Here is a 13,495-nt window from a genome sequence, read left to right as displayed (position 1 = left end):
ATGGAAGTTGGGATCAGATTACACAACCTGTGTGTGTGTGTGTGTGTGTGTGTGTGTGTGTGTGCTTGCTTGCTTGCCTGCGTCCTTGCGTGGACATCTGTGTGTGTGTGTGTGTGTGCGTGTGCGTGTGTGTGTGTGTGTGTGTGTGTGTGTGTGTTTTGTGCATGTCCTCCACAGTGTCAATAAGCACTTACTGCTTACTGCAACTATACACTGTGTCTAAGAAGAGAGGTGTATCAGGGTTCTACATGAAAGCTGTGCACTCAGCTGCGCCCAACTCAGAGTTGCTACTGACAATTATTGACAGCTATACAAGTGCTTTCTTAGAGATGGTCTGTACAGTAGAGAAGACCATGATGTGGCGGCCAGTCTGTATGAAACCTCTGGCCTAGAGGAGTGGACCTGCAGCCTCCTCCCTCCACTGTGACTGCACTTACCAGTGGGATGAATAAAATATGTCTCATGCCCTCTGTTCTCCCTCTCTCTCATGGCTGAGATGAAATGCTCCAGTAATTTTCCTTCATGTGGAATAATGGCCAAGGTGTGCTCTGTATCACTCTGAATCCTCTCCCCTTATCGATTGCGTCAGGGCAGGGTCTGGTGTCTGTAGCCGTTGGAATGGGAATGATGCTGTGAGCTGCTTGTATGATGTAATGTTACCACAGTAACTCAGAACTATAGATTTTTAGATTATTCCAGAAAATAGGACACTCTCAATCCTGAAATGAATGCTTTTTAAAATCTTCTATAAAAAAAAACCCCCACCAGAATGTAGATACGAGAATTGTTATGGCATTGACTTGATCTAACACTGTTTTTTGTTTGTTTGTTGTGAAAGTCCATCCGCTAGTACAGTTTGGTCTGATAGGGTTAGCCCTCAAAGGCCCTAAAAGGCTTTAGTATGGGTGAGTGAACAGTTCCAGCTGGGTGGCCAGATACTTGTGTGCACGGTGGCAGGGACAAGGCAGGGGGCTTCTTCAAACTTCACATTTCTGTGTAACTTCTGTTAGACATGTTAGTATTAATGAGATCCTAACAGTATCCCTGAATGATCCAAGTGCCCATGGCATTCCTTTAGCTTGAAGGTGGTCCCCATTATCACTCCAGTATTGCAAGGATGAAGTTTGTGTGTGTTGATTGTTTGTGTAGTCAGTAGGATTACAGCTGTGTAACCAGAAAGAAAACGGCACACTGAACACCAGCCTTTATGTCCCGCTAAATACACACACACACGAATGTGCACAAACACACATACACACACATGCACATGTGCGGCACCTCAGAGGAGGAAGGGGAGGACCATCCTCCTCAGTGAATTTCATAAACATAGAAATAGTGAAACATTAATAAAGTTTCGATAAAACTATGCTAGATGTCACCAAATAATGTATTAAAACACACTGTTTTGCAATGAAGGTCTAGAGCATCCTCAGCAGCACTCTGTAGAGTAGCACCACAGTGTAGACGGAGGACAGTTAGCTTCTGTCCTCCTCTGGGTACATTGACTTCAATATATGGTTTTCACCCCCTTCCATACCATCCTCCTCAGTGAATTTCATAAAAATAGTAAAACATTAACCTCAGTGGAAGCTCCTCTGTGTACATTGACTTCAATACAAAACCTAGGAGGCTCATGATTCTCACCCCCTTCCATAGACTTACACAGTAAGTTTGACAACTTCCGGAGGACGTCCTCCAACCCATCAGTGCTCTTGCAGCATGAACTGACACGCTGTCCACCCAATCAAAGGATCAGAGAATGAATCTAGTAATGAACACATAAGCTACAGCTAGCTAGCACTGCAGTGCATTAAATGTGGTGAGGAGTTGACTCAAAAAGAGAGAAAAAACGATAGTTGAACAGTTTTGAACAAATGTATTTCATCCAAAATGAAGGAGAAGAGAGAGAGAGATTGATATATTTACTTGGTTGTATTTATTTTTTTACTTTCACTTAACTAGTGAATGCAGCCAGCTAGCTAGTTTAGCCGCCTCAAACACAGCGGGATGCTATGTGAGCAAGCTGAATTTGTCAAATAGAAACTCTAATTTGCTAACTGTTGGACTAATGACCACACCCTAGATTAGCTGGATGCAGGCACGGGTGTGCAAGACGGTATTGAATGTGTCACTGTCTGTCACCTTGATGACTAAAAATGATCTTGAACCTACGTTGTAAGCTTTCAATCATAGGCTAGGTTGTAGCAACCTCATGATGGGTACGGGGAAAATGTTAGTATAGTGTAGTAGCCTAAACCTACAGATGTTACATTGAGCTGGGTGAATGGAATATGAATGACAGTCATCCAATATGCTGCAATAGACACAAGGCAGTTCATACATGTTTTTATCATCCTCTCTCATCTTAAACGGCACCGACGTGCACAGAAACACGCACACAAGCTGTCTCCTGGGTCAACAGCTTCATTGTCAAATCCACAAACAGGTCACTTCACTGAGACTAAACATTGCGTCTCGCTGCGACAAACTCTGGGCCTGAAATGATCTGTTACGTTTTGATCCTTACAGAATCTTACATGAGTTAAACCATAAAATGCTGCATCTGAATTGTTCTCTGCTCCCCAGTAGTGCAGCTGGATATCTTCAAGAGAGAGGGGGCATCTGTGCCCGCTACGGCTACAGCCAGGGATCGGCAAAAATGGCAAAATACAATTACAAAATACAGAATCAAAATACCATAAAGATCATGTATTTTGAAATGTATTGTATTTTGTAATGTATTTAATTAAAATTCATTCATTTTGTATTTTATTATACAAAAAAACATTTGTATTTAGCTAGCCCGAACAGCAACAACGGTTACAAAAGCATTGTTCTTGCTATGACTGTGAAATGTTTATCCAGCATAGATGAGTAATTCACTCTGGATAAGAGTGTCTGCTAAATGAACTAAATATAAATGTTTCTATGAAAATGAACATACCAAAATGAACTGCAAAGCACACTGGCTATTATTATTATTGCTGTTGTTTTGGGGCGGAGTTCATTAGAACAATACTCAGCATGCTTTGCAATTTTTCATATTTACATTTGTCATTTAGCAGACACTCTTATCCAGACCGAATTACAATTCGGGCATTCATCTTAAGATAGCTAGGTGAGACAACAAAATATCACAATTATATCAAGTACATTTCCCTCAATAAAGTATTTATCAACATTTTTACATATACATTTATATTTAGTTCATTTAACAGATGCTCTTTAAACAACAGTGCTATCAGACTTCTGATACAAATGCAGGGTGAAAGGGGGCCACAAAATGTGAATCACTATTTTTTTTAAATGGTATAGGAAAAGTATTTTGAAAATACAAATTACAGTATTTTAAAATACAAAATACATTGGAGTGTAGTTCAGCCCAGTGTAATTCAAATGACCAAATTCGTATTTCAAATACTTGTAACATAAATACTGCCCATCTCTGGCAACAGCACATCCCAGTGAGCACACACAAGTGGTCACTGTCACACAGCAGAAACTAAGCTGCCTTGTTCTCCATTAAATATGCATTGACTTTGTCTTTCAGCACATTTGCATTTCAAGGCCTCAACGTTACCCGGTAACCTCCATCAGAGCTGTGTGCTCAGAGCTCTGTGTGTGTTTGTGTGTGTGTGCTACTGTACATGCATGTGAATGTGTACATGACACATGAGTGTGTGTGATAGTTGCAGATCTAAACCATGAGCCTCATCATCTCAGATAAGCATTACAACTCCAATGAACTTTCTCTGCCACCTCTCTCTCCCCTCCCCAGCTCAACCCTCCCAGCTCAGGCAAGTAACGAATGCTGACCTGTCCTCCCTTTGAGCCAGTTCAGCCCACACTCCCCATGCCATCTGATTCATCTGCCCCCTCTCTCTTGATGCCTTTGTTTGTGTCGGAGGAAATGTTAATCTATCTGAGGAAAATGCTAATGTCATGAATGCATATGAATGAGTTTATCATTGGCTTAAGGAGAAGGACAGTGGAGCCAGAGAGTGATGTCATAGAGAGACTCTAAGGGGGTGTCAGGAGGACATGTGTCTGAGCCTGCTGGACAGAATTACCGTCTAACAACAGCTGCAGCATTACTCACCACTGTACTCCAATAGTACCGTTACAATAACTAACATTCTAAGAATGCTTTGATTTGTGGATAATACGGTCCACCATTTTGAAAGTCCAAGTTGAACCCACCCCTGACTATAACAAAATAATATAAGTACACAACGAAGCATAGTATGGCGTATGTACGTCACAGAATGCATGTTATTGGTGCTGAGATGTATGTAGTGGTAATTGAGGCTGTGTACTACAGGCCAGGTGCTCTTAAGCGCTGTATACTTTAATAGCCTTCCAGTTCCTCTCCTCCAACGAGAAGTTCCTCCTGGGATGCTTTCCCATGCGCTTCAATGGATACGGGCCTGAAGTCTTTGAAAAGCCTCTTCTCAAAGTAGGGGTCGCAGAACAGCTTGTAAGAGTATAACATCAAATTGAAACATTTTGATTCATTATTTATCTCCTGTTGGTTCCTAGTTATGTGCTCTGAGTGGGTTTGGGGAGTTTGTAATCAGTTGGGACATGGATGGTCTAGGAGATTAACTGAAGTGATGTAGCTCGGATTCACAAACTATACTGGTGTTTGTGTTTGAGAAAATGACTTTTTTTTTTTTTTTTTTACATATAAAGCGTGCATTTCCTCTATTTCTGAGTAGCTGCTCAAGTTATGTCATAGATCATACAGTTAATAACTAGAAACCAACATACACACTGTATTCAGTGCTGCTTTGTTATTATGTATACTCAAAGCAAGTGAGGGTCAAATGTCAGCATTCTGCTCTGAGTAAAGTTCTCCAGGGGAATTTTGGTTGAAGTCAGAGACAGCACACTTGCAGTGTTGAATTTACTCCAGTCAGTGCATTGAAACTCTTGACCCAAAACAGAAAACCATGTTGAGTGGTTCCAAAAGATATAGATCCAGCAAATTACTGGAAACAAATGAAAAGAAAGGAAAAACACCCTGAACCGCAAAGACAGGTGGAAGACGGGTTCTTACTTTGTTTTGTCTACAGGTGAGGGTGTTTTTCTAATGTCCGGGAGCTGAAAGATGTTTGAATGAATCCAGACTCTGAACCTTCATACCCAGACCCATTGGTGACGCATGGAGAAGGCGCTAAGTGGTAACCTCCCATGCATTCTGACATCAGAGACAGTAACTCGAGGCTAACTCTATATATTTTATAAACATTGAGGTTTGGGATTTTGGGGGCAGCTATGAGGTCTGGTATTTCCTTGCCCGCAGCACTTTTGGCGATTTCAACTAAAGCCGTTTACACCCACAAAACTGAAACCTTCACACTAAAGTCACTGTCTAGCCAGGAGCCTGACCTTTAATGGACTACCTCCTATCCCCCTGAAGTTAACAAAAATATTATAAAGATACACAAGTATGTGGACACCCCTTTAAATGAGTGAATTCGGCTATTTCAGCCACACCCGTTGCTGATAGGTGTATAAAATAGAGCACACAGCCATGCAATATCCATAGACAAACATTGTCAGGAAAATGGCCTTACTGAAGAGCTCAGTGACTTTCAACGTGGCACCGTCATAGGATGTCACCTTTCCAACAAGTCAGTTCTGTCCTGCTAGAGATGCCCTGGTCAACTGTAAGTGCTGATATTGTGAAGTGAAACGTCTAGGAGCAACAACGTCTCAGAAGTGAAGTGGAGGCCACACACGCTCACAGAACGGGACCACCAAGTTCTGAAGTGCGTAGCGTGGTCTGTTGTTGACTGCAACACTCACCACCGAGTTTCAAACGGCCTCTGGAAGCAACGTCAGCACAAGAACTGTTCGTCGGAAGCTTCATGAAATGGGTTTCCATGGCCGAACAGACGCACACAAGCCTAAGATCACCATGCGCAATGCCAAGCGTTGGTTGGAATGGTGTAAATCTCGCCGCCATTGGACTCAGTGGAAATGCGTTGTCTGGAGTGAGGGATCATGCTTCACCATCTGGCAGTCCGACGGACGAATCTGGGTTTGGTGGATGCCAGGGGAACGCTACCTGTTCCAAAGCATATCGCCAACTGTAAAGTTTGGTGGTGGAGGAATAATGGTCTGGGGATGTTTTTCATGGTTCTAGTTAGGCCCCTTAATTTCAGTGAAGGGAAATCTAAACGCTAGAGCATACAGTGAATTCGGAAAGTATTCAGACCCTTTGACTTTTTTCACATTTTGTTACGTTACAGTCTTATTCTAAAATTGATTAAATTGTTTTTTTTCCCCGTCATTATTCTTCACACAATATTCCATAATGACAAAGCAAAAACAGGTTTAAGAATTTTTTGCTAATTTATAAAAATACAAAATAAATTAAATGTCACATTTATGTACAGTGCCTTGCGAAAGTATTCGGCCCCCTAGAACTTTGCGACCTTTTGCCACATTTCAGGCTTCAAACATAAAGATATAAAACTGTATTTTTTTGTGAAGAATCAACAACAAGTGGGACACAATCATGAAGTGGAACGACATTTATTGGATATTTCAAACTTTTTTAACAAATCAAAAACTGAAAAATTGGGCGTGCAAAATTATTCAGCCCCTTTACTTTCAGTGCAGCAAACTCTCTCCAGAAGTTCAGTGAGGATCTCTGAATGATCCAATGTTGACCTAAATGACTAATAATGATAAATACAATCCACCTGTGTGTAATCAAGTCTCCGTATAAATGCACCTGCACTGTGATAGTCTCAGAGGTCCGTTAAAAGCGCAGAGAGCATCATGAAGAACAAGGAACACACCAGGCAGGTCCGAGATACTGTTGTGAAGAAGTTTGAAGCCGGATTTGGATACAAAAAGATTTCCCAAGCTTTAAACATCCCAAGGAGCACTGTGCAAGCGATAATATTGAAATGGAAGGAGTATCAGACCACTGCAAATCTACCAAGACCTGGCCGTCCCTCTAAACTTTCAGCTCATACAAGGAGAAGACTGATCAGAGATGCAGCCAAGAGGCCCATGATCACTCTGGATGAACTGCAGAGATCTACAGCTGAGGTGGGAGACTCTGTCCATAGGACAAAAATCAGTCGTATATTGCACAAATCTGGCCTTTATGGAAGAGTGGCAAGAAGAAAGCCATTTCTTAAAGATATCCATAAAAAGTGTCGTTTAAAGTTTGCCACAAGCCACCTGGGAGACACACCAAACATGTGGAAGAAGGTGCTCTGGTCAGATGAAACCAAAATTGAACTTTTTGGCAACAATGCAAAATGTTATGTTTGGCGTAAAAGCAACACAGCTCATCACCCTGAACACACCATCCCCACAGTCAAACATGGTGGTGGCAGCATCATGGTTTGGGCCTGCTTTTCTTCAGCAGGGACAGGGAAGATGGTTACAATTGATGGGAAGATGGATGGAGCCAAATACAGGACCATTCTGGAAGAAAACCTGATGGAGTCTGCAAAAGACCCGAGACTGGGACGGAGATTTGTCTTCCAACAAGACAATGATCCAAAACATAAAGCAAAATCTACAATGGAATGGTTCAAAAATAAACATATCCAGGTGTTAGAATGGCCAAGTCAAAGTCCAGATCTGAATCCAATCGAGAATCTGTGGAAAGAACTGAAAACTGCTGTTCACAAATGCTCTCCATCCAAACTCACTGAGCTCGAGCTGTTTTGCAAGAAGGAATGGGAAAAAATGTCAGTCTCTCGATGTGCAAAACTGATAGAGACATACCCCAAGCGACTTACAGCTGTAATCGCAGCAAAAGGTGGCGCTACAAAGTATTAACTTAAGGGGGCTGAATAATTTTGCACGCCCAATTTTTCAGTTTTTGATTTGTTAAAAAAGTTTGAAATATCCAAAAAATGTCGTTCCACTTCATGATTGTGTCCCACTTGTTGTTGATTCTTCACAAAAAAATACAGTTTTATATCTTTATGTTTGAAGCCTGAAATGTGGCAAAAGGTCGCAAAGTTCAAGGGGCCGAATACTTTCGCAAGGCACTGTAAGTTTTCAGACCCATTACTCAGTACTTTGTTGAAGCACTGGTGCTACAAGTTTGGCACACCTGTATTTTGGGAGTTTCTCTCATTCTTCATTCAGAGCCTTGTCCCAAAGCCACTCCTGCATTGTCTTGGCTGTGTGCTTAGGGTCGTCCTATTGGAAGGAGAACCTTCGCCTCAGTCTGAGGTCCTGAGCTCTCTGGAGGAGGTTTTCATCAAGGATCTCTCTGTACTTTGCTCCGTTCATCTTTCCCTCGATCCTGACTAGTCTCCCAGTCCCTGCCACTGAAAAACGTTTCCACAGCATAATGCTGCCAAGTTTCCTCCAGACGTGACACTTTGCATTCAGGCCAAAGAGTTCAATCTTGGTTTCATCAGACCAGAGAATCTTGTTTCTCTTGGTCTGAGAGTATTAGGTGCCTTTTGGCAAACTCCAAGCGGGCTGCCATTTGCCTTTTACTGGCTTCCATCTGGCCACTCTACCATAAATGCCTGATTGGTGGAGTGCTGCAGAGATGGTTGTCCTTCTGGAAGGTTCTCCCATCTCCACAGAGGAACTCAAGAGCTCTGTCAGAGTGACCATCGGGTACTTCGTCAACTCCCTGACCAAGGCCCTTCTCCACCGATTGCTCTTTTTGACCGGGTGGCCAGCTATAGGAAGTCTTGGTGGTTCCAAACTTCTTCCTTTTAAAAATTATGGATCTGTGCCTCGACACAGTCCTGTCTCAGAGCTCTACGGACAATTCCTTCGGCCTCATGGTTGGTTTTTGCTCTGACATGCACTGTCAACTGTGGGACCTTAAGTAGACAGGTGTGCCTTCATGTCCAATCAATTGAATTTATCACAGGTGGACTCACATCAAGCTGTATAAACATCTCAAGGATGATCAATTGAAACAGGATGCACCTGAGCTCAATTTCGAGTCTCGTAGCAAAGGGTCTGAATACTTATGTAAATAAGGTATTTCTGTTTTTTATTTGTAATACTTTTCCAAAAAAATCTAAAAACCTGTTTTCGCTTTGTCATTATGGGGTATTGTGTAGATTGCTGAGTTTAAAAAAAATCAATTTTGGAATAAAGCTGCAACGTAACAAAATGTGGAAAAAGTCATGAGGTCTGAATACTTTCCGAAGGCACTGTACAATGACATTCTAGACGATTCTGTGATTCCAACTTTGTGGCAACAGTTTTAGGCCCTTTCCTGTTTCCGCGTGACAATGCCTCTGTGCACAAATTGAGGTCCATACAGAAATGGTTTGTCAAGATCGTTGTGGAAGAACTTGACTGGCTTGCACAGAGCCCTGACCTCAACCCTATCAAACACCTTTGGGCCTAATTGCCCAACATCAGTGCCAGACCTCACTAATGCTCTTGTGGCTGAATGGAAGCAAGTCCCCGCAGCAATGTTCCAACATCTAGTGGAAAGCCTTCCCAGAAGAGTGGAGGCTGTTGCTGCAGCAAAGGGGGGACAAACTCCATGTTAATGCCCATGATTTTGGAAAGAGGTGTTGGATGTGCAGGTGTCCACATACTTTTGGTCATGTAGTGTATCCAAGAGCTTCCAACAGGCAGTGTTGGGGAAGCTCCTCTGAAAATAGAGCCTACCAAGCTACAATTACTTCACAATGGAAGAAGTTAAGCTACACTAAAGCTACCCTTAAGAAAAATATAGTTTACTTTTCTAAAGTTACATTGAAAAAGTAGGTCACTACATCCAAACTACTAAGTGATGCATTATCATATCTACATCTGATATTTCATAGACTACAAATTGTAAGACAGTTCCCTCTAGAGTCAGATGTTACCAGAATGTGTAATTTAGCCTATTAAACACACATTTCAAGTGAGAATTAGGCAGGTCAGATGCCGAAAAATAAAGGTAATTCTTCCCTACTTCACCCATGTCTTTTCTTTTTGCAAAAAAAATAGTATGTAGTTCCAGTAGTTGGCTACACCGCTAAATGGCAAAAAAAAAGTAATTAACCACTGAAAACACTGCCAAGATTTGATTTTAGTTCAACTACCACCAAGCTACTGCAAATATGTAGTTAAATGACTAGTTGACTACATGTTGTTCACTACTCCCCAATATGGCCAAGAGGTTGGTCACAGAACTTCTCATATTGAAACTTATACACTACTAGTTGTATGGATCTGTATCGATTCAATCAAACAGGAAAATGGACATTGCAAACAAGCAATGAAACATATTTTCCCCAATTCTATCCATCAATATGCCAGTACACTCTACCCAGACAGGTTTCAGATAGGAGTACATGACTAAGGCCAATTGGTCTGGTTGCTCATGCAATGTGACCTCTCTTTATAAAGCCCTATAAATTCATTGTAGGTTGGGAAACTGGCAAACAAAGGAGTCAACCACAGCAACCCTTCTTCTCAATTGCTCTTTGGCTTCTGCGTCTCTAGTCTAAACTCTGTGAGGAACTCCCTCAAACTTGCCTCGTACCTCGTGCGTGGATTATCTGGATGTGAATCTTTCCCAAAACTGCAGTTCATTAGAGCCTGCCTTGGGCTTGTTAGTCAAAATCTGATTGGGCAAAGCTGGAGCTGGATGCCACAAGCAAGAGGACTCATCTTGTCAGCCTAGTTATTTTGGCATTAACAAACTGCAATGTGTGCTGAAGAACTGTCAGTAACTATCATCATAACTGTGAAATGCAGCGTTGTCCATATGCCAAAAGTAATTGGTTATAAACATAGGACTATTTCTACCCCAATCTTATTCGGACAGTCACGATACACCACCAAAATTCACAAACGATCCTTAACATTCAAATGACTTCTGACTGGTTGATGTTTGAGATAGACTCCTCAGCAGCTGTATCAATCTGTATATCTGCCAGTTGCAGGAGCTCCTCTCATTCAGTCATTCGGTATGAGTGATCAGATGGGATGGGCAGTGCCCAGAGGGAAGTTTTATGGGCCCCGGGTGTCCATAGACTCAGCACTGCAGCACTACAAATCAATACCCGCAGCAGGGAGATAGTGTAGGGTTCTGTCAAGCCCATATTGAGCTCAGTTTTTTCTATGGCTATCTCTTATGATGGATTCTGCATAAATGGTTATTGCTATAATTATGGAGAATAAGCCTCAAGTGCAGCCGAAGAGTTACACAAGGAGGTAATATAGTGGAGCTGCAGGAGCAGCTGTGTTTGTACGCTACTGTACTGCAGTGGAGGCTGGTGGGAGGATCTGTAGGAGGATGGGCTCATTATAATGGCTGGAATGGAATCAATGGAACGGAGTCTATCATGTGGTTTCCATATGATGTTTGATGTATTTGATACCGTTCTGTCATTTCCATTCCAGCCGTTACAATGAGCCCATCCTTCTATGGCTCCTCCCACCAGCCCCCACTGCTGTACTGTAGCAAGCCTGCTGTTGCTCTTGTGGTGTCTTGTATAAGGAGTCAGACATGCTTTGGGATTCAAATCATGTTCTCCGTATCCCTCTGAATGAGCCCATGCGTGTACAACACATCAGTGCTTCGGAACAGGGGACTTGTCAGAATGAGAGATACAGGAAGCGCAATAACAGTTGGTGGGTATCATTATGCCTGGACACATTAAACATTCACCAGCTTGTTCATGCCTTTGTGTCTTTTTCTCAGTTCTAGTCAGTTTGGTAAGTCATGCATACATCTGAGCTTTGGAATGACACGAACCCAGATGGAGGGATCTTTTTTGAACCTCACATTTTCATAGACAGCAAAGAAAGAAGATCAGAAGGGAACATTATAGTAAGAGAAAGAGTAATGGAGAAATAGTGAACCCATATGATGGATTTTATTGAACAATATAAACAGTTTTACCAACCCTCGAAAAAAGGCATTTATAAGTCAAAATGGTCAAATCGACTTTGTATAGAGATTACATTTATTATAAGCACGCCACAAGCAATTCCAAAGACTCATGTTTCAGATGAGTGAACATCCATTGAAACCTATGGTGTGAATCAATTCTGAGGATACAAAGGGTTAGTTAGTGCACCACATATTAAACAGGGTTGGTATCTGTGGACTGGGCTTGTTAGGTGACCTTGACAGTAAGTGTCCGTACCCTAATGTACGACATTACCGATTGAACCAATGCTAAGTAGATGACAACACTGGATCCATGTTTGTTGTATTGAACTGTGAACAGCACAGCCAACGTTATCGGACATGCAATCAAATGAAAGAAGGGGGAAGAGAGAGAGGGGTGGGAGAGAGAGGGAGGGAGGGGTATGGGGTGGAGAGAGCCCAGGCAGACGCCAGAGCAGGGAGGGATATTGGCAAGTACACACAGATGAGGTGGAGAGGATCAAAAAAAGGGAAAGAACGTCAAGTGAGCAGCAGGAGACTGTAGTTTATTTCTTTGCAGTTGGGTTTGACTTCATTAAGGCAGGAGCAGAAAAGTATTCCTTTACTTGAAATTGCTGAGAAGTTCTGAACACAGGACGCATACTTGCCCCGAACACTGCCTCAAAGCCGTGTTTTATTTGTTTATTTAGACATGGACCATGTTCACTTGATTTTTGTATCTGCAGTTCCGGCAGGCCTAAACTGTTCTATCATATTGCTGAGACCAAAGCATCAGACACTATATACAGTTATACATACCATGTGGTGGGGATACATCTCCAAAACACTTGTATCCCCGTAAACAGGGGACGTCCTAGGGATGTTCAGGGACGTTCCCATTAGGTCCCTTAAAGGTTTTCATCGAGACGTTATCCATAGAACATTCAATGACCACAAGGGGGCGTTTCATGATGGTCAAGGGGACGTCGCATGATGGTCCCAAGGGAACGTTCTCTGGGGGACTTTTATGTAATCAGAACCTTTTCAGGATGTTATTAGGACTTTCGTTTTACAAGTCCTTAGGCCATCGCATGATAGGGTGGCAGGTTGCCTAGAGGTTAAAGTATTGGGCCAGTAACTGAAAGGTCGCTTGTTTGAATACCTAAGCTGACAAGGGGGAAAATCTGTCAATGTGCCCTTGAGCAAGGCACTTAAACCCAATTTGCTCTAGGCGTGCTGTACTACAATGGCTGACCCTGTAAAACAACACATTTCACTGCACCCATCCGATGTGTGACAATAAAACACACACATATAATTATTTTTGATAGTCCCAAGGGAACGTTCTCTGGGGGATCTTTGTCTAGTTCCCTGTAAGGTCCAAGGACGTCACTGAGGACCATTTCAGGACCTTTTTAGGACGTTCTCAGGACTTTCATTTTACTAGTCCTTAGGACTTCGCATGATAGACCCAAGGGAACGTTCTCTGGGGACCTTTGTGTAGTTCCCTGTAAGTTCCCATGACGTTGTCTCATGGTCCTTTGGAGGTTTTTGTCACATGATGGTCCCAGGTGTCCCAAACCATTAGAAGTAAAGTAATGAAATGGTATGGGGATTTTAAGGTAAGTGGTGTAACGCTCGAAGAGGATGGGTGTGGAGTCAGGC

The sequence above is a fragment of the Oncorhynchus mykiss genome, chromosome 11 (assembly GCF_057628025.1).
Source record: "Oncorhynchus mykiss isolate SJ-2025 chromosome 11, ASM5762802v1, whole genome shotgun sequence".
Lineage (NCBI taxonomy): Eukaryota > Metazoa > Chordata > Actinopteri > Salmoniformes > Salmonidae > Oncorhynchus > Oncorhynchus mykiss.
The sequence above is the reverse complement of the archived record's forward strand: the minus strand, read 5'-3'. Positions refer to the sequence as shown.